Genomic DNA, 23,768 nt, shown 5'->3' with positions numbered 1-23,768 from the left:
CCCTTCCGAGAATCCAGTTGGGTGCGATGAACTTGAAGTCCACAGGCTCAGTGCGCGGCTCGAATGTCCTTCCGGGAACGTGCACCTCAATCCTGTAGCGTGAATCCTCCGGGTAAGACGAAGTAGGATTCCCTGTGATAGTCGGCAGAGCAATCCTCAAGTCCTTGGTGATCTGTATCAGCTCCTTTCCGAAAGGCATAGTGGCGTCGGGCTGGAAAAACTCCGTGAACTTAACGGGGATGAAGGTGGCCATCTAAAACATTGGAAAATCGGAGAGAAGTCAGAAATGATCAGAAGAGGAAATAGAGGATTTATAGACATAAGAAAATAGTTCTCTTCCTAAGGCTTTTCCATTCCTAGAGGTTACGTCCTACGGTCAGTGTGTGCTCTGAATACCATTTCTGTAGCGACCCGACTCAATACGAGTCAAGCCTCTGGTGTTTCCGTACCATCCCAAGATCATGCCGGTACACACTCAGTACATCAATGTATATATCAAGAGTTCAATCACACAGCTTTATTAATCGAAATCGCATAACAAGTACTTTATTACAATAATGAATTACAATAAAGTGGCTGAAGGCCATCTCATGAGATATCTAACGAAGACTAGCGGAAGCATCAGGTAGACGAGTCCATCCGACTCCAGGGCATGTCGTTGAGCGTAGATCGTAGCCTCACTCCTGGTCGGAAAAGTACTCTGCAACATGATACGTTGCAGCCGTGTAGGTCAGCATATGGAATATGTCGGCAAGTCATCAAAGAGAGGGGTAAAATAATAACCAACTATCTCTACATGCATATTTGGCAGGTGGGGCTATAAGTTTTGCATAAAGCCAATTTTCTCCTACAACAAGAGGGGCTGAAAGCAAAATATTACTACATTGTTTGTTGTTAACGAGATGGTTCCACCAACCAATTCTCGTACCCGAGTTGTTGTTAATTCCCACATCATTATTAAGTTGTGTCGAGAGTTCAGGGAAATTTCAATGCATTTGGCTCAAGTTGTCCATGACCGTGGACACGGCTAATCGATTAGGTTGGGCACTCTGCAGAGTTTTGCACATGTTCCCCATAAGATTTGATCGCCTCCGAGTATGTCCTCGCACTTCAGGGCATTTGAAGACCGGATGATCAAAACATGGTCTTTCAACGGGTCCCTCTGAATCCCTATCGGTGCCCATCCATTCCTACCGTTCTTCTACATCTGCTAGCACCGCCTGTCCAGAGTCGCCGCGTTGTCCAACCAAACCAGAGCCCATAATGACGTGTGGCTGTGCAGGTAAGCCTTGGGTCTTGAAGCCTCCGTCCATCTCTTCGAGCCTGGGTGAAGCTTTCCGCAAGATGTCATGGCTGTCTCCAGCATCCCGGGGTCGTCCACTGGTTTCTCCAAGGAGCCCGTCAAACCGTCCTTCACCCAGAGTTGCATTACTTCACGGGATCTTGAAAACCTTGTCTTAACCGGTCTTTGTTATTTAATCATCCTCGCATCACTCGTGTTATGCACTCAACCAGAATCCCGTCTACTCAAGCATAGCAATATGAAATTTGTCGTCCCAGGCCAAGTATCGGGGTTGTTGTGTGCCTACCACATGATACTACAACCTATACTAAAATTTCCAAGTACCTTCGCAGCATGCAATTTGGGCAAAGAAAGGTGAAACAATCATGCATAAAAAAACATAGGAGATAGTATGATCAAAATGACTTGCCTTGATGATAGTTGTCTTGATCAAGCGCTTCTAAGTAACAAGCTTTGCACTCCGGGTGATCTACCGATACAAACAAATACACACCATAAGCACTACAATCATCAACAAGTAAAATAACATCACAAGTATAATGTAGCTATGGCCTAAGTGAAAGAATTCACTACACCTCACTAAGGCAGAAATTGTTTCTATTAAAACCCCAAGTAAAAATATTTATCCAAACTTTTAAACTTATACCACAGTAATATATAATCACTAGGAAGCAGTAGCAAAAAGAATCAAATAAAAATCATTTTTTAAACTCCTGGAATAAGCAAAACCAGGTTTAAACTAAATCTGATCTAATTCAAATTTTAATATTTCAAACATAGACAAATTATATGTTTTTAAAAACTAAAGAAAAATTGTGATCTACTGGAAAAAGAATCAACCTCATTGGATCTCTAGATCAAAAGTTATGAGCCAAACAAAATTAGAACTCTCTCTGTTTTTGAATTAAAACTAAAAAACAGAATAAGCTAACTAGTGAACGGGAGGGGGTACGTGTCAGCTCCTGATTCGCTAAGGGGTGTGTGTTGCGGGGATAACCAGCAAATGGCCGGTATGTAAGCAAAAGCGCCGGCTAACTAATAAGTAAATAAAAACCGTTTTGGTTTTTGATTAAAAACCGAAGGGGTATCTCATCATCTAATCTCGCCCGTACAACTACGATCGGACGGCTACGGAGAGGGGGGGAACTCACAGGGGGGCTGGCTCAATTCCGGCGAGGTCTGAGGCGGGGTGGAGTCGGGGTCGTCGCTCCGGCAGGTCTCGGCGGCATCCGAGGGATAGAGGAGACGGCGGCGCGTCTCCCGCGTCCAGAGGTGGCGGCGGCGAGGCGAGGGGAGGCTCGGGGCGAGCAGGGGGTCGCGGGGGAGCTTCGGCCAGGGCTGGGGTCCGGCGAGGTGGCTGGGGCGGCGTGGGTGGCGAGGCGGCTTGGCGAGGAGGGGGACGGGGTGCGGAGGAGAGGGGGAGCATTTATAAGGGGAGAGGAGGGTCGGGGGAAGGAAAGGGAGGGAGATCCGGGGGAGGGGATCGGCTCCGGTGAGCTTTGGAAGGCTCGGGACTGGGAAGGAAAGGGGAGAGCGAGAGGAAGGGGGCGACCGGGGAGGGTGGCGGTTCGGCCAGGGGGCCCCAGCGGCAGCGAGAGAGAGAGGGAGGCGCTGGATCACACGGCCGATCCTGAAGGGATTTCGGATCTGGGCCTCTGGGATTCGGCCCCATCCTTTCCTAACGCGTGCTAGCGGTTTTAAAAATATATATATAGGTTTCCTATTTCTATTTTCTTTTAAAACAGCAAGTAAAATACAAAAAAAGGAAATAGAATAAATCTACATATAGGGGTATTATATACCAAAAATTTCAGAAAAAAAATCCCTATCCATTTAACATTTTTTCCAAGACAAAAATAAAAACTTTTAAAAAATGTTTCTTTCAGAAAAATCCTAAAAGCTTTGTTTCTTTTTGCAACTATTTTCTCCATAAAACTTTGGTTTTTATTGGCTCAAATAATTTCAAAAATGCCCCTGATTTTGGAGGGTCATATTCCTCCTCTCTTTCTTGCTTGCAAGAATTATTTCCCGGCATTTCTCGTGTGAAGAAAAACATAGAAATGCAAAAGCAAAATTTGAGAGAATTCAATTGCAATTCTTTATTGCCATTCAATATGCATAGATGCTTAGCTACAATTGTAAAACATTCCCAATTGGGAAAATTGGGATGTTACACTCTATGACAGGATTGATCAACTCCAGGCCCAGATCTATGACCTGCAGAACCAAAACTGTGAGTATGAGTATTGATTTACGGTTGGCTGTAGATTTGAGGATTTCGGAGACTCGTTCATCTTTCCATGATGGAGCACCTATGCCTTGGAAGACGGAGGATCAAACTCATGTTGCAACAACTCCACCATCACAACCAAAGGAAGAAAACTAAACATCGGTATGGGCAATCCCCTTGGCTTGTGCCAAGCTTGGGGGAGTTGCCCCTGTATCGTATCACCATCACATCTTTTGCCTTTACCTTTGTTTTAGTTTGTTCCTTTTCAGTTTTCTATTTCTCTAGTAGATTTAAAAGTCTTAGTGTTTTAGTCTTGAGTTTTCCTTTGTGTCACCCCCGATGTATTCGAGCTCGTGAGCCATATTATAAATAGTGTCTTAGTTGAAGGCCTTTGCCTCTTGCCATGATCAAAAGAGTGAGAATAGAACAAAAGCATGAAAGGTCATGTAATGATCTTATGGGAAGTGATGGCTTCACATATAAAAGGAATGAGGATTGAAACTTGTTGAGGGTAGGCAAACGTAGACCTTGGTGATTGTTCCAATTAATAGGAAGTGATAAAGAAGGAGAGGTTCACATATAAATATATCATCTCTGACACCATCTATGATTGTGAACACTCACTAAACTATTGCATGCCTAGAAATAGATGTTGGACAAGGAAGATAGCATAATGAATTGTGTTTGCTTGGTTCCGAACAATGTTATATGATTAGAGATCCCTTAGCATGTGACGATTGCTTCCACCTCATATTAGCCAAAACTCCCGCACTAAGTAGAGATAATACTTGTGCATCCGTAAACCTTCAACCCAGTTTTTCCATGAGAGTCCACCATACCTACCTATGGATTGAAAAAGATCCCTCAAGTAAGTTGTCATAGGTGCAAGCAATAAAAATTTCTCTCTAATATGTATGATCTATGAGTGTGTGGAAAATAAGCTTTATACGAACGTGTGATGAGGAAGACATAAAAGCGACAGACTGCATAATAAAGTTCTTTATCACACGAGGCAATATAAAGTGACGTTCCTCCGCACTAAGAGGACATGCATCCAAACCTCAAAAGCGCATGACAACCTCTGCTTCCCTCTGCGAAGGGCCTATCTTGTACCTTTACTTTTTGCCCTTGAAAGAGTCATGGTGATCTTCACCAAATCCTTATTTCGCCTTCATCTTGGCTAACGTCACATGCTTGGGAAAGATCTATATTCATATGTCAACTTGGAGGTAAGTATTCATGAATTGTTATTGTTGACATTACCCTTGCGGTAAGAAGTTGGGAGGCAAAACCGTAAGCCCCTATCTTTCTCTGTGTCCAGCTGAAACTTTGATCTCATGAGTACCATGTGAGTTGTAGCAATTGTAGAGAACGAAAGAATGATTGAGTATGTGGATTTGCTTTACAAGCTCTTATTTGACTCTTTCTGATGTTGTGTTAAATTGCAATTGCTTCAATGACTAAAGGCTATCAGTTGTTATTTCTCGATAAGGTTCTTGATCCATGCTTTACTTTGTGAAGGAATTATCACTTTAGCATGAGTGATTTTATGTTGGTATTGATGTTCTGATCATAATCATGATGCATGCATGTTCGTATCTTGTTTTGTCGACACCTCTCTCCCTAAACATGTGGACATATTTATTGAGCTAGGCTTTTGCTTGAGGACAAGCGAGGTCTAAGCTTGGGGGAGTTGATACGTCCATTTTGCATCATGTTTTCACGTTAATATTTATCGCTTCTTGGGCTGTTATTTCACTTCACGGTACAATTCTTATGCCTTTTATCTCTTATTTTGCAAGGTTTACATGAAGAGGGAAAATACCGGCAGCTGGAATTCTGGCCTGAAAGTGGAGCAAGTTTGAGATACCTATTCTGCGCAACTCCAAACGCCATAAAAATCAACGAGGATTTTTTTCCGGATTTACAAAAAAATACTGGGCCGAAGAAGTGCAAGAGGGGCGCCAGGGGGTGGCCACAAGCCTGCACGGCACGGCCACCCCCCAGGCCGCGCCATGAAGGCTTGTGGGCACCCTGCTGGCCCACTTGCCCCCCTCTTTTGCTATATGAAGGGTTTCGTCCAGGAAAAAATTAAGGAGGATCTTTTTCGTGGTTCCGCCGCCGCCACGAGGCGGAACTTGAGCAAAACTAATCTAGAGCTCCGGCACGACGATCCTGCCGGAGAAACTTCCCTATCGGAGGGGGAAATCGTCGACATCGTCATCACCAACACTCCTCTCATCGGAGGGGACTCGTCACCATCAACATCTTCATCAGCACCATCTCATCTCCAAACCTTAGTTCATCACTTGTAACCAATCTCCGTCTCGCGACTCTTATTGGTACTTGTAAGGTTGCTAGTAGTGTCAGCTACTCTTTGTAGTTGGTGCTAGTTGGATTGTTTGGTGGAAGAGTTTATGTTCAGATCCTTGATGCTACTCATTACCTCTCTGGTCATGGATATGATTATGCTTTGTGAGTAGTTACTTTTGTTCCTCAGGACATGGGATAAGTCATGCTAATAGTAGTCATGTGAATTTGGTATTCATTCGGTAATTTGATGTGTTGTATGTTGTTTTTCCTCTAGTGGTGTTATGTGAACGTCGACTACATAACACTTCACCATTATTTGGTCCTAGAGTTAGGCATTGGGAAGTAGTAAGTAGATGATGGGTTGCTAGAGTGACAGAAGCTTAAACCCTAGTTTATGCGTTACTTCGTAAGGGGCTGATTTGAATCCGCTAGTTTAATGCTATGGTTAGACTTTGTCTTAATTCTTCTTTCGTAGTTGCGGATGCTTGCGAGATGGGTTAATCATAAGTGGGATGCTTATCCAAGTGAGGGCAGTACCCAAGCGCTGGTCCACCCACATATCAAACTATCAAAGTAACGAACGCGAATCATATGAACATAGTGAAAACTAGCATGACAGAAATTCCCGTGTGTCCTCGGGAGCGTTTTCCTCCTATAAGAATTTGTCCAGGCTTGTACCTTGCTACAAAAGGGATTGGGCCACTTTGCTGCACTGTTGCTACTTTTGTTACTTGTTGCTTGCTACGAATCATCTCACCACACAACCACTTGTCAGATCCTTCTGCTCCTCGTTGGGTTCGACACTCTTACTTATCGAAAGGACTACGATTGATCCCCTATACTTGTGGGTCATAAGCTATGTTAGTAGATCAAGGAGAAAATTAGAAGCGGGGTGCTAAATGTCTCTCGGTCAATTATCCAGATTTCATTTCCTTGGCATCGCTAATGTGAAATGTGAGAAAGTGTTGTCTTCCTTTGCATCTGCATCGTCCATTGTTATTAATCATGGTAGTTTGATCTGTTGCCAGGATCCTTTGCATGGATGTTAGTAAAACCTTGATGAATATGGAATTGATCAAGTTCTTGAGAGCATGCTCAGACACTAGGTTATATCCTCGGTATCAATTGGAATGTGCCTTGCGTTTGCCAAGTTATCTTATAACTCTAGTTTCCTTCCCAACTGAGTATGCCGTTCTTACGAACTCCTTCGGATGTTTGTTTGACGATTGCCTTAGGTTGGTATGAAGAGTATTCAATGATCTCAGTATCAAAAGTAATTCTTTTTTCCATTAAGGGAATAAATCTATGAGTCACATTTCCAAGGTTCCCCGTTATGGTATGTAGGGCAGCTTAGCTCTTCATTACTTTGAAACCTCGTCACCTTCTGTTCTAGTGTGGAATTATTGCTTACCAAATTAAACCTCCGTAATCTACCTCACTCCATCATTCTTGCGGTGTGTGTTGTGTCTTAGCTCAAGAGATGTTTCTACGTCTCATTCCATGAGTTGATCATGAGTTGCTCGATCTTCGAGAGGATTGAGCCTTGTAGAGTTTCTCCGTTCCTGTATCGTGGTCTTTCAGTGAAGATCCTGAAGGTAAAGATGTCAAGATCAAAGTGATGCAATGAATCAACATCTTCAAGAAGGGCAATTGGATCATGAAGATTGTGATACTTTAGTGTTCCCTCCTTCCTCTTACCCTACGTGTCAATCTCGGGACAAGATTCTTGTTTAGTGGGGGTGAGTTGTCACATCCCTAAGTTATTGCTTGTATTAGTTGCATTGGCATCCATGCATCGTGTTATAATTCAAATGACTTTGAATGGGGATTGATCAAATCCTAGCAGATAATCAATTCAACTAGGTACAGATTTAAAACTTTTCAATGAACCCAAAGTGGCCATAAAATTGTTCATGACCTTTCGATAATGTTGGAAACAACAACCAGAGGTGATGGATATTTTCCCTAGCCACCTTGGATTTTGAATTAATGCATAGTTGCATTTGAATTGGAGTTATTAAAATTCTATAAATATTTTCTAGCCCCAATAATTCTAGAAACCTATGAGTGGCTCTCGGTATATTTTAAGAGGCCACATAGTAATTTTCAGAATTTATGGAAGTGATTTGGTATTAATAATAAATTAAGACAAAATTGCATAAATATAAAGCGGAAACAAAAAAAAGAAAATGCAATGACAGAAACTTACCTGGTCGGCCCACTAGTAAAGCCCAGCCCACCACGGGCTAAGAGGTCTTCTTCCACCTCTCGCTAGTAGGACGAGAGGCGTGTCGTCCGCGCATCCGCATGGCGCCAGCTCCTGCTTGCCACGGAGAAGGCCGCCCGAGCCTATCTCCTTCGCCGGGAGACGTAGAGGAGCTCCCTCTCGCTTCCCCTCCACTCTCTGCTCTCCCCCTCGCCTCTCTCGTCTTCTCCCTGCCATGACCACGCGCTGCCGTCGCCACAGCTTGGTGTCGCCGTGGCCAGCACCCCTCCCTCACCTCATATCAATATTTGGAAGCTCCACCACGACGCCTGCTTCTTCACAATCGAGCCACGCAAGCCCGAGCACATCGCAGCATCGCCATCGCTTCCATCTTCTTCATCGGCTTTGACGGATGCTCGCCCTTGATTCGACGCTGCGAGTATGCGGAGCCTCTCTTCCGGACCGCAGTGGTCTTCTAAGCATCCTCCCCATCTCATCCTCTCATGCTCGTCCTCTAGCCTCCACCTTGCGAGCACCCACGGTCGCCGTCCGCCATGAGCGGCGAGCTCGGGGCTCCCGAGCTCCCCGGCTCGAACCTGCGCGCCTCGTGTCCTCCTCCTGATCCCAGGGTGTCGCTGAGTCGCTCAGCTGGTCTCGTAGTGCCCTGCAGCCACCGCCCGCTCGAGGCCATGCTCCAGCGGTTGTCATTGTGGTCACTTCCGACGCTCATGCCCATGTCCGGCGACGCCGCCCACGCCAAGAGATGTGCATGAGTCCCCGCAACACGTAGAGCCCCTTTGTCGTCCGTTTGGTCATCGAAGGACGAAACCCGAGCGCCCCACCACGTCTGTCATCGCCGTCGGCGAACCGGCGGCCTAACCATGGCTTATTTAGCGCTAATGATGTCCGCTATGTCATTGACATGTGGGGCCGAACCTGGCTAACCGTAGGATTAAGACTTAATTTAACCTTAATCAACGTTGTTAACTAGTTGTGCGATCGACCGATGGGCCCCACAGGTGAGTTTTAATAGTCCACATCAGTGTTGAGCTGGGCCCATAGGTTAGCCTCTCGAGCTGACCCTGAGCCACTAACCAACGGGCTCCACTTGTCAGGTTTGACATGGATCAACCCAGTTGACCGCTGATGTCATGCCACTTTCATGATGATGCAACTATTGATTTTCTAGATTAATATAATCACGAAATTCCAGAAAACGTTTAAAACTTCTAAAAATCATAGAAAATAATCTATAACTCGGATGAAAATAAATTATATATGAAAAATGATCAAACAAATATGGAGAATTTGTTTATGCCATTTTCATGCATCTTAGAACAACTTATGTCCTCTGTTTTGGACAAATCAAATAAATGCCACTTAAATAACCACATATGGAGTTTGAATTTGAACCTTTCGTTCAAACCAAGTTCATTTAATCTTGTTGCTAGATGCATTAGCTCAATCAACAACATATTGCCATGTCATGATCATGCATTATAATGTTGCATTTCCGTGAAGTAAATATTGTTCTTTTTCTGTTTGTTGGTGTTGTTCCTTCTTGGTAGATGATGGTTCCGACTTTGTGATTCTTGATACTAATAAAGACCCATGGTTATCTTCAGAACTGTCAGGCAAGCAACCCCCATTTGAGCATTCCTATACAATCCCACTCTCTCACTCCTGCTCTCTTTTAAACGCATTAGGAAAACAACTATTCAAATGTTACTTATTCTTAGTAGTTGAACCCATTCCTTTGCATGACATGTCCTTGCCACAGTAAATAGTTGAAACCACTTAGCATGAGTAGCAACTTGTTGAGTCTTGTTGTGCTTACTCATCCATGCTTTCTTACTGTGCCTGTTATTCTTAGAGTGGTATCGGGTCTGATCCATCTGGGTGATGAACTGGAATGATCATGTCTTAGTGATGAGATTTAAGTGTATTGACCTATTTTAGTCAAGATAGTGATGAGAGACCATGTTGGATAACATGGTGGATTATGTTGTGATACGGCTCATAGGAACTAGGTTTCGTGCTTATCAGAGCCTACCTCGTTGTTACACGGACATGTGCGGGTCACGTGCTCCGGCATGTGGAGCATGGCGCATGTGGCACATCATGGCACATGGCATGGAACATATGTCGGACTCGACGCAGGTACGTGTTCCAGGAGGGAATGTTGTTGATGGAACAAGGACGTCGTTTCCTCCGAGTCAGGGTGAAGGAATCCTATTTGGTAAAGGTAGCGATGAGAGGCCATGTAGGAGTACATGGTGGGTTGTCTCATTGGGACTGTCCGTAAGAACTGATTTATGTGTATGTTATCCAAGACAAGATACTACCGCACATTGGGATCCTTAATTGACTCTCATGTTATTAATCACCTTGCTCTGTCTAGGAGTTGCAACTACTTTACGGTATTTGTAGGATGTTCTGGTGGCCGTGCATGGCGCTGACCGGAGGGGTAGGCTATGGCACGGTAGATACACTAGTGGTCGGGTGTACCAAGCGTAGAACCATCAGTCGAGGTGTGCTTGGGAACCCTATACACATAGTTTGGAGCCGTAATGGAAACTTCGGCTGGACTTCCTTGTGGGTTTTGTCTCAAATAGGCGATAAAACTAGACTAGAGTCTTGTCTGGTTAGTCAGGTTGTGGCGGATGCCCACGCCGATGCTTCTTCTTGAAGGTTGCCGAGATGCATGATGTGCATATGGAGATAAGTGGTGAGAACGTCTATGAACAAGTATAGCCCTGCAGGGTGAAATAATCTGTTTGAATAGTCGTGTCCTCGGATATGGACTACTTGGAAACTTATGAGGTACATAGACAATTGAAATGGATACTCCAAAATGTGCAAGATAAGTGTGAGTGCTATGGATGGCTTTGTCGTAGGGATACATGAGTGAATTCATAGTGGTGTATTGATTTGGTGAATATGTGGACTCATGTGCGCTATCCCACCTCAAAGATACTACTTGTAGTCGTAGTATAGGTTAGCCAAGAGTCAAAGATGGCTTGGTGCAATAAACTCCACACACCCCTTTGTTGAAGATGATGCATATGTAGATAGTTCTGATGTAAGTCTTGCTGAGTACCTTTGTACTCACGGTTGCTTTATTATGTTTTTGCAGAGGAGACTTCAGTCTCACTATTGTTTTTCTATGTGAAGTTCGATGTTGACTGGGTTAGCTTGGGAATCTCAGACGCAGGTCTAGCTCCTTCGGTAGGGTCGTTGCAGCTTTTCAGGCTCTTTCAGCCATTTTTGGTAGATGTTTGTACCCAGACATGTCACTTCCTCTTGATGTTTGTATGATCTGAATGTTGGGTCATGTGACCCACTAGTTGTATCATTATACTATGTTGGCTCTTCGTAGACTTCTGAATAAAAATTATATTGTAGAGTTATGTTGTGATGACACGTTGTATCTATACATATCGTGCATATATTGTGTATGTTTAAAATGATTTGGTATGTGTGGGATTCGACACCTAGTTGTATGCCTTTAGTAGCCTTCTTTACGAGGAAATACCTCTTTGTGCTTCCACTGAGCCTTGGTACCTTGCTACTGCTCCGGACACATTGATTGACTAGTATGTATCATTCTTTGCCATTGTGTGTCTCCACGGGGAAATGTCACGTGGTGTAATGGAGTCCTTGTAGCTTGGTACGACTCGTCTACACATGCTGATGACCGACACCTGCATTGTTGGGTTACATATGCCTATCCCTATACAGTTGTGCCACTTGGTTCTATAACTAGTCATGTCGACCTGGGTTCTTTGACATATGGATGCTAGCGACATAATCATATACGTGAGCCAAAAGGCAGAAATTGTCCCGCCAAGGTAAGGTGGCAGCCGTTGTCTACCATGCATGAGCCCGCAAAACTATATGATGTGTTACATGCTAGATCTATATGGCTTAGGATCGGGGTCCCGACAGTGAACTATTCACACATTATCATGAGGGAAGCAAGGTTGGTGAAAAGGCCCTCTATGATCAATCCCCCTGGTGGCAGGTTGTCGGAACAAAGCTCCAGATGGCCTCCCATCGGAACAGAGACTTGCGGGAGCATAAGAAGTGTTTCAGGACTACCTCTAGGGGTTTTAGGATATATTAGAATTTATAAGCCAGAGAACGGAGTCGGGAGGTCCTCGAGGGGCCCACAAGCCATCAGAGTGTAGCCCTTCTTGGCCGCGCCGGGTTGGCTTATGGGGCCCTCGGGTGTCCTCGAGCATTCTTCTGATGATCGTTGGTCTTCTTTTGGTCTAGAAAAAATCTCCAAAAAATTTTAGTTGAACTAGACTTTGTTTGTTATTGAAAACCTGGAAAGTGGAAAACATGCACAAAACAACAACTCACACTAGGCACTGGGTCAATAGGTTAGTGCTCAAAAATAATGTAAATTGGTAAATAAATACCCAAAAAGTATCCTAGAATGATAATATATGAGCATGGTACAATCAAAATTATAGATATGCTGGATACGTATGAGTACTAACCGTTGCTTTGATCCCCCTTTTCCTCTTGATACGATTTGTCGTGACCAAATGACGAAGCACAGGAGATGGCTGGTCCCGCTGACGACTACTACTACCCCGCGAGAGCCTACTACTACGTGGAGGCAGCTAATGACCAGGAGCAGTTAGGAGGCTCCCACGCAGGAGGCCTTGCCTTTTTGATATGTTGTTTATGTTTGTGCAAGCCTTCTTCATTCAAAACTTATTTACTTATATCTGTAATCAGATATAGTTTTCTTGCACTGACTCGTTTGTATTTGAGATTATGTGTTTCACAAAATTCTTCTAAACACTATTCGATCTTCTGAAATCCTCAGTAGACTATTGCTCTTGACCTTTCTCACATGCTTCCGTTATGGTTAATTCCATATGCCTAGCAACATTCATTAAAATCCTTTGTGATTGTCCTTTGATCTTATTGATTCAACCTATGTGTGAATGCATGCAATCATTAGTTGATCCTCATAAATTATCAGTCTGTCTCAAACATCTTTCCAAACAGGAGCAGGTTCTTGGTAAATCAATCTTCATTGATTGTCCATCTAAGTCCATTCAAGTTACTTGTATTTAATCTAAGCATCTCATTCTGATACACCAACCTGGAAATCACAATTACTTTGGTAATTAAGTATCGATATTACTCAAATGATCCCTAATCTGATGCCTTTCATTCCTTGTTCCTCTAATTGGGTACCGATACTCACATCAAGTCCTTTGTGGACCACCAGACCCATTGTTGGGTTATAATCCGATAGCATCCTTCACATTCAAAATTCTTATCATATTATTCCCGTGATACATGATGCCATTGGTAAATTGTGTCTTCTCCCTCTTATAAGTTGTATCCTATGCTTTTGTCAGCCGTGATCTTCAAGCATATGTTAATTACTCTTGAAGTTTGTGGTATATGTTCCTAAGATGCCCCGATAGGTTGAACCTATGCCTTCCCTAATCCATGTGAATCCGAGAGTTTTCACAAGTCTTACTCTAATGGTGTTTTGCCGTATAATCTTTCAAAGCTACAACTTCATCAAAGGTGAGTAGTAAATGGCATGTGATGCACTGATGAAGTGGGAGTCGACCTTGAACTTTGTGTTCATGCTCGTGGACCCGTTATATGTCTTATCAAGGAAGCTTATCGTAACAATAAAATTCCCTTTGTATAATTTGATCTGGTATATGTGATCTTGTCCTTTGCAAACGTGGTTCTGACCATGTTGTTCTACTTTGATTTCATTCCCACACAAGTTAAAGTTCTTGTCTTCCATAGATCAATGCACTATCTTAACCTTTCTTTTGATCTACCTCCGAGTATTATCCCTGGTATCTTGATAATATCACGGAGCTATATAGCTTCTTATGAGATCCTAATCAACTATAATATTTCTCTTATTCATGTTTCCTCGTGTTGTGAGTTGTTGGACACTCAAGGACATCGATAACTGAATCGAGTATACATTGGGATATCGTCTCATAGTAATCTTCTTTGCTTATGAGTTTGTACTCGATCATGTCATTCCAAACTGTTAGGCTACATCATCATCGTCATGCTAGATCTTGACCATGCTATATGTGTCCTTCATCCCCGAAACACATTTCCAACTGTGCATTAAGCTTACATCGATATTTCAACATCATGTTGGTTGTCTTGAAATGCAATTTTGGTTCTGAGCTAGCAATCTTATCTGTGGTTCTGACAACCTTTCGCCTCACCATTCCTTTGCTTGATGTCGTCATTGAGAGATTACATCTTCAAGAGACTTCTCAACAAATGTGTCAAGATAATCATCAGCATTTTGAGCTCTTCCAGGGTATAAATTAAATTCATGATGAGAAGTAGCATCCTTGCCCTTGGTAATTGGTGTTGTCGTTGACAACATCCTTGCCTTCCTTCCAAATGCAGACTTGGACTTGTTTTGGTTGAACCTTAAGTTCCTTGTTAGCCATCTTGTGTTACGTTCTATCTTGGACTATTACCATATTTTGTCGAGAATGTCGTGAGAATTGCACACGTCTTAAGAATTCTTGATATAGTGATACTTCTTGCCATCACCTTTATTTTCTTGGTTCCCGTGTTGTTTCTAACCGGAATACCGACAAAGGGACTGTGATGTGTAAATTCAACACTTATGTCATAGCAACTCTATTACCTTTGAATTAATGAACAATAAGTACATTCTTAGTGTGTTGGTTGTTGACTCACCATTTTAGCATTTGTCGTGCTACTCAGTATCTATTTCGAGTGCACCCTTCAATCAATATTTAATTGTTGTTGTTTCCTCGAGAATACGTCATTATATCATTTGATATGACAAATGCTATTTCCTTGTTCTTATAATTTTGGAAATTCATCCATATCTAAATCTTGAGGGATTTTGCTGAGCCCATCGGCCACACCCTCAACTTATCCTTGTTTCATGATGAAGCTCATGAAGAATATGTTTGATAGAAGAAGTGTTTTCCCAAATTTCATGTTCATTCTTGCCAACGTGAATATGAGAAATTGTGTTTATCTTCGTCTAGGATCATCCCAAATCATTCACGCATGTGCGAAGTGTTATACGTTTTGAAGATTTTCTATCTTCACTTCATATAACTTTCTTAGCACCCCAAGCCACTGACTGATTTGATCGAGGAAAAGAAGTTCCTTCATAAGAGCTAATCCAGACTTACACAAGGGCCTTGATATCCTCGATGATGGTTAACAAATCATAACTCAGTTGCATTTCGTTGTTAGAATTCCATGTGGGCATGAATGTCTTGACATTGCGTTCATGTGTTTTATAATCCAACTCATGATTCAAGACTTGCTTCCGTAGTTTATATCCCGAGAATATTGCGGCATCATCTCGTTAATTTTTGTTGCCCCATTTTCTTCCCACGCATCCTAAGTCTAAGGTATCCTCACTCCAATCATGTCTGAATCTCGGGCAGATATAATGGTTGGAAAATTTCCCAATAATTATAACTTTGGTCTTTATGTGACCCGGTATGGTGATGTCTTGTCTAGCACACCTGGCTGGAGGACCAATTGTTATATTATCTTCCTTGGTAAGGTTAGCCTTTCTCCCCTGAGGAAATTGTATGACTTATTTTATAGTTCTCCCTGATGGATCCTTTGTGTACCCAAAGTCCGACCTTTACCTCATGACCATGTCGATGCTACCCCAGGAGCATGAATGTGGTACTTCAAATGTCAAGAGGAACAACTAAAGCGCAATGCTAAAATGTGCTTGATCAATTAACTAAACATTATTGTATGGGTAAACATCATGATTCTCCTTACCCCTTTATCTGGATGGATATGTACTTGGTGACCTATCATGTATACCATGCTCTATTTTCCTTGGGAAAGGTATACTCTAATACTTGTGTGTGAACACATTTTCCTTTCCATTGTTTTGTTTGATATGATAATCACATTTTCCTTCCCATTGGTCTATTTAACCTTTAGTGTAATCTAACTTATCTGAGCAGTGGTAATTCCCTGCTTAGGTAAAAACCTCGGGTACAACTCTGTCACTAAGACCTTGTTACTATTGTGGATAACATTCATGTAGCTATCAGTGGACGAGAACTTTGCCTATTGGTCCGCCTCATTTCAACAAGCAGGAAAATGGTTCTATTCGTCCCCCGCCCTTGGTACCGACGTTTTTGCCAACATAACTCACAGGCTATCCTCTGACATATCTTGCTACCAAGACCGTGCAAGATGTCACCGCTCTACCTACTCTTAACCCACATGGTGGGCCCATAACCCACAGTTCCATAGGATCGAAATTCACTCTTGTGTACATCTTTGATTCCAAAGTATCTTTTGATATTCCCGAGCCACCGTCTAAGGAATAATTTGTTCTAGTATCAGACGCAATATTTATTCCCGTTTCTCTAAAGAACTTTCACTTTCTGATTAGGCATGGAATGATTGCCTACCCATTTGAAACTTTTGTACCATCCTTTATTGCTCTCAATGGATTCCCTAGGTTACAACTCGAGAAATAATTCATCTCTTCTTCCCTGAGTTCACCATCAGATGCCCAACTTTGTGTAGCTATGTTCATCTAGAGTTTTTCCCTCTTACCGCATTCGTAGGACGATGAAGATCCCGAATGAAGTATGACGACTCCATCAGGTTGAACTGAAGCAGGGTAATGAGGACATCCACGAGAAGGAACAACCTCTTCGATGATAGCAGCAAAGAAAGGAAGACTCATTAGAATTTCGTCACCGAACCTTTTCCCCCTTACTTCTAACTCTTAATTCTCAGGATGAGAATTTCTTTTAGTGGGGGAGAGTTGTAACACCCCTGGTTAATAGCTACACAAACCTCTGTCGTTAAGCTACAATGACCTCTTTTGCTTAAGCCAAGTTATTTGATAAACAATGTTTGATCATTCTGGAATTATATCGCTTTTCAAATTTCCTTTGAAATTCAAAATTTAATGGATAAGTGGTTTAAATATTTTGGCAAACCTGAAAACTAAAATCATGTTTGGTTACAGATAATCCTTAAGTATTTATAAAATTGGAATCAAGTATTTTGGTGCCTCAAAACAATTATAACAGATGCCAAAACAATTAATTAAATGCCTTTTGAATTATGAAAATTCCCACACTTTTCAAATGGGACAAAAACTTTTTGTGGTACTGCCTAATATTGCTTTTGTGATAATGGGCAGGCTACCATATTTTACTAAATCTATTTGGTGTTATAACAATTGCAAAACAGATTTAAATAAACTAAAACGGAAATTATAAAAATAATAAGGGAAAAATCTCCCATGTCATCCTTGGGCCTTGGCCCCCCAAGTCGGCACGCCTATCCCTCACCCCACCCCTAACCTCCTACTACACGAGGCAGGAGGGGTGGCATGGCGGCCATTCGACCAGCAAGGGTGCGTTGGTGACCATCTGATACGTCTCAAATGTATCGACTTTTCCAAACACTTTTGCTATTGTTTTGGCCTCATTCTTGCATGATTTGAATGAAACTAACCCGTACTAACGTTGTTTTCAGCAGATCTTCCTGTATGGTTTTCTTTTGTGTATGCAAGTGGATATTTAGATGTCCTAGAAAATTCCGATAAAAAATAGATAAAATCCACGCACCGGGAGAGACCATGGGCCAGAAGATGGGCCAGAGGGGAGCCACATGGCCCCCAGGCGACTAGCTGGCGCGACCTGCCCCCTGACCACGCCGGGAGGCCTCCTGGGTGGGGCCCACCCCCTCTGGTGCCCTACTTTGTCTCCTATTTTTACCCGTGATGGGGAAATTCTAGAACAGAAGTCGTTTTGCAAATTCTCGACGCGGAGCCGTCGCCACCCTTGGTTCTTCCTCGGGAGAGCTAATCTCGAGGCTGTTTTAGCCTCCGGAGAGGGGAAATCGTCGCCATCGTCATCACCATCACCACTCCATCATCCTTCCATGGCTTCTCCCATCATGTGTGAGTAATTCGTTGTTGTGGGTGAAGGGGATGGGAGAGATTGGATGAGTTAGATCATGTAATAGTTTGTCAGATTGTTGGGGGCATGTTGCCTATCATCTACTATGGTGTTTATCATCTTTGCTACTACTTGTTACTCTTAATGCTTGTCACTTTGGGCCCGAGTGCCATGATTTCAGATCTGAATACCTTATGTTTTCATGAATATATTTGAGTTCTAGATCCTATTTGTTGGGGCATAGTTTATGCCTAAGTAATTTTTGTGATTGATGACAGTACCACAAAGGACTAACCGTGTGTGTTAAGATTTCAGATAACACACGTCAACGGCACAAGACGACTCGCCCCCTCTTTCGTGGAACAGAAGCACGGTGTTCTCTACGATTCTCTTTATTTGAGTCATAGGAAAGCCGTACTATTAAGAGGGGAACCATAGTGGAAAGGTTTGGGTGGAATCAATCTTGCACTCGCACACTTCACCTCTTTTCCCCCTTGCCGGCAACTTTGGAGTGGCTCCCGCCTTGGTGTTTCTTTCTTCTTTGCAAATGGTCCCCGAGCGGTAGTACCGCTGGCCCTAGCGGTAGTACCGCTGGAGTGCTAGCGGTAGTACCACTGCAGCCAGCGGTAGTACCGCTAGTTGGCGGTAGTACCGCCCCTGGTTAGCGGTAGTACCGCTCCAGGAGCTTAGTACCGCCTGCCTAGCGGTTGTACGTGGACGGACCTTTTTGCGAAGACTTTCTTGGCGGTGGTACTGCCGCTGCAGCCAGTGGTAGTACTGCTGGAGTGCCAGCGGTAGTACTGCCGCAGCCAGCGGTAGTACCGCTGCATCCAGCGGTAGTACCGCTAGGCACAGGCTGTGAGTGGGAGAACGATTGGATTCCCCCCCAGCCACTATATAAAGGGTTCTTCTAGCTGTGAACCCTATCTCTTACCCTCCCAAGCTCCATTGTTGCTCCCTAAGCTCAAAAGTTCCCGATCTCTCTCCCTAGCCAATCAAACTTGTTGATTCTTTAGGGATTGGTTGAGAAGCCCTAGATCCACACTTCCACCAAGAGAAAAGTTGATTCCCCCACCAATCCCTTGCGGATCTTGTTACTCTTGGGTGTTTGAGCATCCTAGACGGTTGAGGTCACCTCGAAGCCAATTTCCATTGTGGTGAAGCTTCGTGGTCTTGTTGGGAGCCTCCAAGCTTTGTGTGGAGTTTGCCTCAACCTTGTTTGTAAAGGTTCGGTCGCCGCCTTCAAGGGCACCTATAGTGGAATCACGGTACCTTGCATCGTGCGAGGGCGTGAGGAGAATACGGTGGCCTTAGTGGCTTATTGGGGACCATTGTGCCTCCACACCGCTCCAACGGAGACGTACTTCCTGTCAAAGGGAAGGAACTTCGGTAACACATCCTCGTCTTCATTGGTTCCACTTGTGGTTATCTCTAACCTTTACTTTGTGTATGCCTATGTTGTTGTCTTTCTCTTACTTGTCTTAGTAGCTCTCGTTGTTAGCTTCATTACGGTTCACCCCATTGTTGTTATATTTGTGAACCCGTATGTTGTTTACCCTAACTTGCTAAGATTAATTTAAAAGTGGTCGTTGCCTATTCACCCCCCCCCCTCTAGTCAACCGTATCGATCCTTTCACTATTTATGAGTAGTATGCACCTGTTATAGTCCGGAACCGGCGATCCCAATGGTGACAGCTTGGGACACCAAAGCGGATGGGCTATAGTTTGAGGATTCCATGTATCCATTGATTGATAATGCTTTGTTCCGGTGCTCTTTGACAGGAGCACCTTAATATCAGAAAGTTCCATTTGGCCCCGTTGATAGCGGGATGGTAGGACAAAAGATGTCGTGCAAGATCTTATTGCAAGCACGTACGACTACCTCGGGATACATGCCTAATGTCTGATATATGCCTAGATGAATATTACTTTTCTATGTGCCTTGCCCCAAGTTAAATACATGATATCTCTCATCCATGACCAACCATCCATCTCCTTAGCCTACAGTCTTTTAATCCTGTTGGTCACAAGTAGCTTTACTTTCGACGTTTTACTTTCCTTGCTTTGTCACTATTATTTCTGTTGCTACCATCACTTCCATATAACCATTGCTACTAATATTTCGTTGCCGAGCAAGTATCTTTCAGGTGCGGTTGAATTGACAACTCAACTGTTAAAGCTTATAAATATTCTTTGGCTCCCCTTTTGTCGAATCAATAAATTGGGTTAACTTACCCGTGAAGACTGTTGCAATCCCCTACTCTTGTGGGTTATCAAGACCTTTTTCTGGCGCCGTTGCCGGGGAGCATAGCTTTATTTACAAGTCTACTTGGAGTTATTTTTCTTGCTGCGATTTATTCACTATGGGTAAGAAAGGAGACCCCAAGGTTCCAATTTTACCATCCACTACGAGAAAAGGTACCGTTCTCAGCACTAGCGCTACGCTTGATTCACCTTCCGTCATAAGTAAGTTTGCTTCACCACCACCACATGTTGCTTCTACCGAGTGTGTTACTATGCCTGATACTCTTGATGATCCTTTCACTACTATTGATGAGCCTGGTTTACTTGGTTATTTTATCGAGTCTCGGATTGCTAAGGCTGCTAAGCAGTCTGGAATTGAACTGCATGTTACACGCTACCCCATTGGTAAATCTTTTGGTTACCCACACTTGAGTGGTCTCAAGGAAATAATGCTTGATGACGATTATATTGAACTTGAGGATGATTTATGCAAGGAACTTACAGAGTGTGCTGAATCTGACCCTGCTTCAGTTAAGAAGCTGCTTCAAAAGCATTCTATGAAGAACAAGTTTATTCATGATCCTAAGTTTGCTTCATCTCCTATTTGCATTGAGGATGCTGATTTTGATTTCTCTGTTGACCTTTCAATTATATACACAGTTCAAGTTGACCCTTTTTATGGTAGAGAAGATGACGATGTTATTGCACACCTTACCAAACTCACTGAGTTGGGTGGCTTATTCACTAGAGAGGTTAAGCTACTTCCTTTCTCTTTGAAGGAAGATGCTAAAGCATGGTATGATGCATTATCATGTGGTTCCATTAGAAGTCCTCAAGATTTAGCTCAATCTTTCATTTCTAAATATTTTCCTGCTCATAAGCAACATGCTGCTTTACAAAGAATTTATAACTTTGAACAGTTGCAAGATGAGCACCTCCCTAAAGCTTGGGGTAGGTATTGCACTTTGCTTAAGGCTAGACCGGTACATGGAATTCCTAAGAATGAATTGCTTGATATATTTTATGTTGGTCTAACTGATGAATCTAGAACCTATCTCGATAGTTGTGTTGGTTGTGTTTTCAGGGAAAGAACACCAGATGATGCCGAAGAATTAATGGGCAAGATAGCTAAGAATCATGATGATTGGTCTGTTCTTGAACCACCTCCACCACCCAAGAAGAGAGGTATGCTTTTCTTGAGCCCGGAAGTTATGCAAGAAGCCAAGAAGTCTATGAAAGAGAGAGGTATTAAAACTGAAGATGTGAAGAATCTACCTCCTATTGAGAAATTATGTGAGCCTACCAATCACCGACCTATGGTAGAGGTACACTCTCTTTAGAATTTAATGCAAGTGACGTCCCTCATGGTAAGCCTCCTGATCAATGTTTAGATGAGCTTGATAATTAAAATCACTTTAATGAGCAGATTCAAAGCCAATTGCATGATAATTCCCTTTCTATCAAAAGTTTGCTTGATGTTTTAAGTAGAATTGTTAATGATGTTAAAGGTATTGTTAAGCACTTTCATATGGTTCAAAATCAGCTTGAACAAATTTCTAATGTGCAAAAATATTTTCTTACTAACAATGCCAAACAAGTTGATACGCAGGCATACGGTATAAAGACCCGAGGAGGTACACATACCCAGGACCCCCTTTATCCGGAGGGGCATCCAAAGAGGATCGAGCAAGATTCTCAATTGCAGGAAGAAGACATTGTAAGCTCCCCGAAGAAGAAGAAGAAACACAAGGAGGCTGACAACTCCAATGATCCCATAATTGATGAAGAACCTATTGTTGATCCTAATAGTATATCTATTTCCGATGCTGAAACTAAAGATGGTGCTGAACCTGATAAAGATAATGAGAAGATTGATCCTCCTTAGATACGAGAAGAAGAAGCACCCGAAAAGCGCAAGAGGTATACTAGAGAAGATTTTGTTGCAAGAAAACATGGGAAGGAAAGAGAACCATAGGTACAAATATCAATGCCCTTCCCACGTAGGTCTTTCAAAACCAAAGAAGAAGAGCATTACAATAAATTTTGTGAATGGATGAAACCTCTTTTTCTTCAAATTTCTTTGACCGATGCTATTAAGTTGCCTCTGTACTCGAGGTATATGAAAGATATTGTCACTAGTAAAAGAAAAGTTCCTAATGAGACAATATATGCTATGCTTGCTAATTACTCTTTAAGTGGCAAGATTCCTGAGAAGTTTGGTGATCCAGGTATACCCACCAGTCCTTGCTCCATAAAAAATAATTATGTCAGAACTGCTTTATGTGATCTTGGTGCAGGAGTAAGTGTTATGCCTTTCTCGCTTTACAAAAGGCTTTGTCTAGATAAACTAATCCCTACAGATATCTCTCTTCAAGTGGCTGATAAGTCAACAACTGTTCTTGTAGGTATTTGTGAGGATGTTCCCGTTGAAGTTGCTAATTGCTTGATCCTTACTGACTTTGTTCTGCTTGACATGCTCGAGGATGGGAGCATGTCTATTATTCTTGGTAGACCTTTTCTTAACACCGCAGGTGCTATTATTGATTGCAATAAAGGAAAGGTGACCTTCAATGTTAACGAGAAGGAGCACACAGTATATTTTCCAAAAAAATTGATAAAAGGCATGGCCTTAATTCTATTAAGAATATTGAGACCGTGAAGGTTGGAGAGTGGGATTGTCCTCTACATGTGCACCACAAATACAAAACAAATATGGTGGGGACAATATCCATTGAAATAAAGGTACCATGATTGCTTTATAAGAAGTGAAACTTTTTGCTCAATGTAATACTTGTTTGGTAGTGAGACTTCATCAACCTCGCTAACAAATATGATTTATATGAGTAAAAAAGAGAAGCTTGTTATATTTTCATTTCCTTTATCTTTCTTCCTCCTTGCTGTCCCAAAAGTTTTATGTTTTTGAAGCTTCATATGTTTTAACTATTGTTTCGAGCTTACCGGAAGTTTTGCAGCTTTCAGTATTTCGAAAAAAATTCCAAAGTGACGTTGTTAGAAAAATTCCAGAAAATTTAAAATAAAAATTCCCTTCAAAAAAGTGACGCAGGGGCACCTGGGGCCAGCCAGGGGGGCCACCCTCTGTCCAGGCGGCCAGCTCGCGCGGCTTGCCCCGTGGCCGCGCCCACAAGTCGCCTCGGCCCACGTGGGCCCCTTTCCAGGTACTTATTCCTCCCTTCTCTCTCTCACTCCAAAAATCCCGATTTTCCTACTGCAGCTCGAGTTCTTCCTGTTCTTGGTGGCAAATTTCGATCTCTCTCTACAGCCCATCATTTGCATTGAGAATTTGAGCATTTCCTCCTAGGTATGTGACTCCTCCACTCCTCCAATTAAAATTTTGATTGGTGGTCTTATTTGTGAGTATTTAGGAGCTCTTGGTGTTGTTCATATGAGCTTGCATGCACGTTTAGAAATTTATTTGTGAAGTTTTGATGCAAGCTTATGCATAAGGGGAGTGAGTATAATAGTTTGCTCCAACTCATTTTTGCT

Source organism: Hordeum vulgare, chromosome 3H (assembly GCF_904849725.1).
Source record: "Hordeum vulgare subsp. vulgare chromosome 3H, MorexV3_pseudomolecules_assembly, whole genome shotgun sequence".
NCBI lineage: Eukaryota > Viridiplantae > Streptophyta > Magnoliopsida > Poales > Poaceae > Hordeum > Hordeum vulgare.
The sequence above is the reverse complement of the archived record's forward strand: the minus strand, read 5'-3'. Positions refer to the sequence as shown.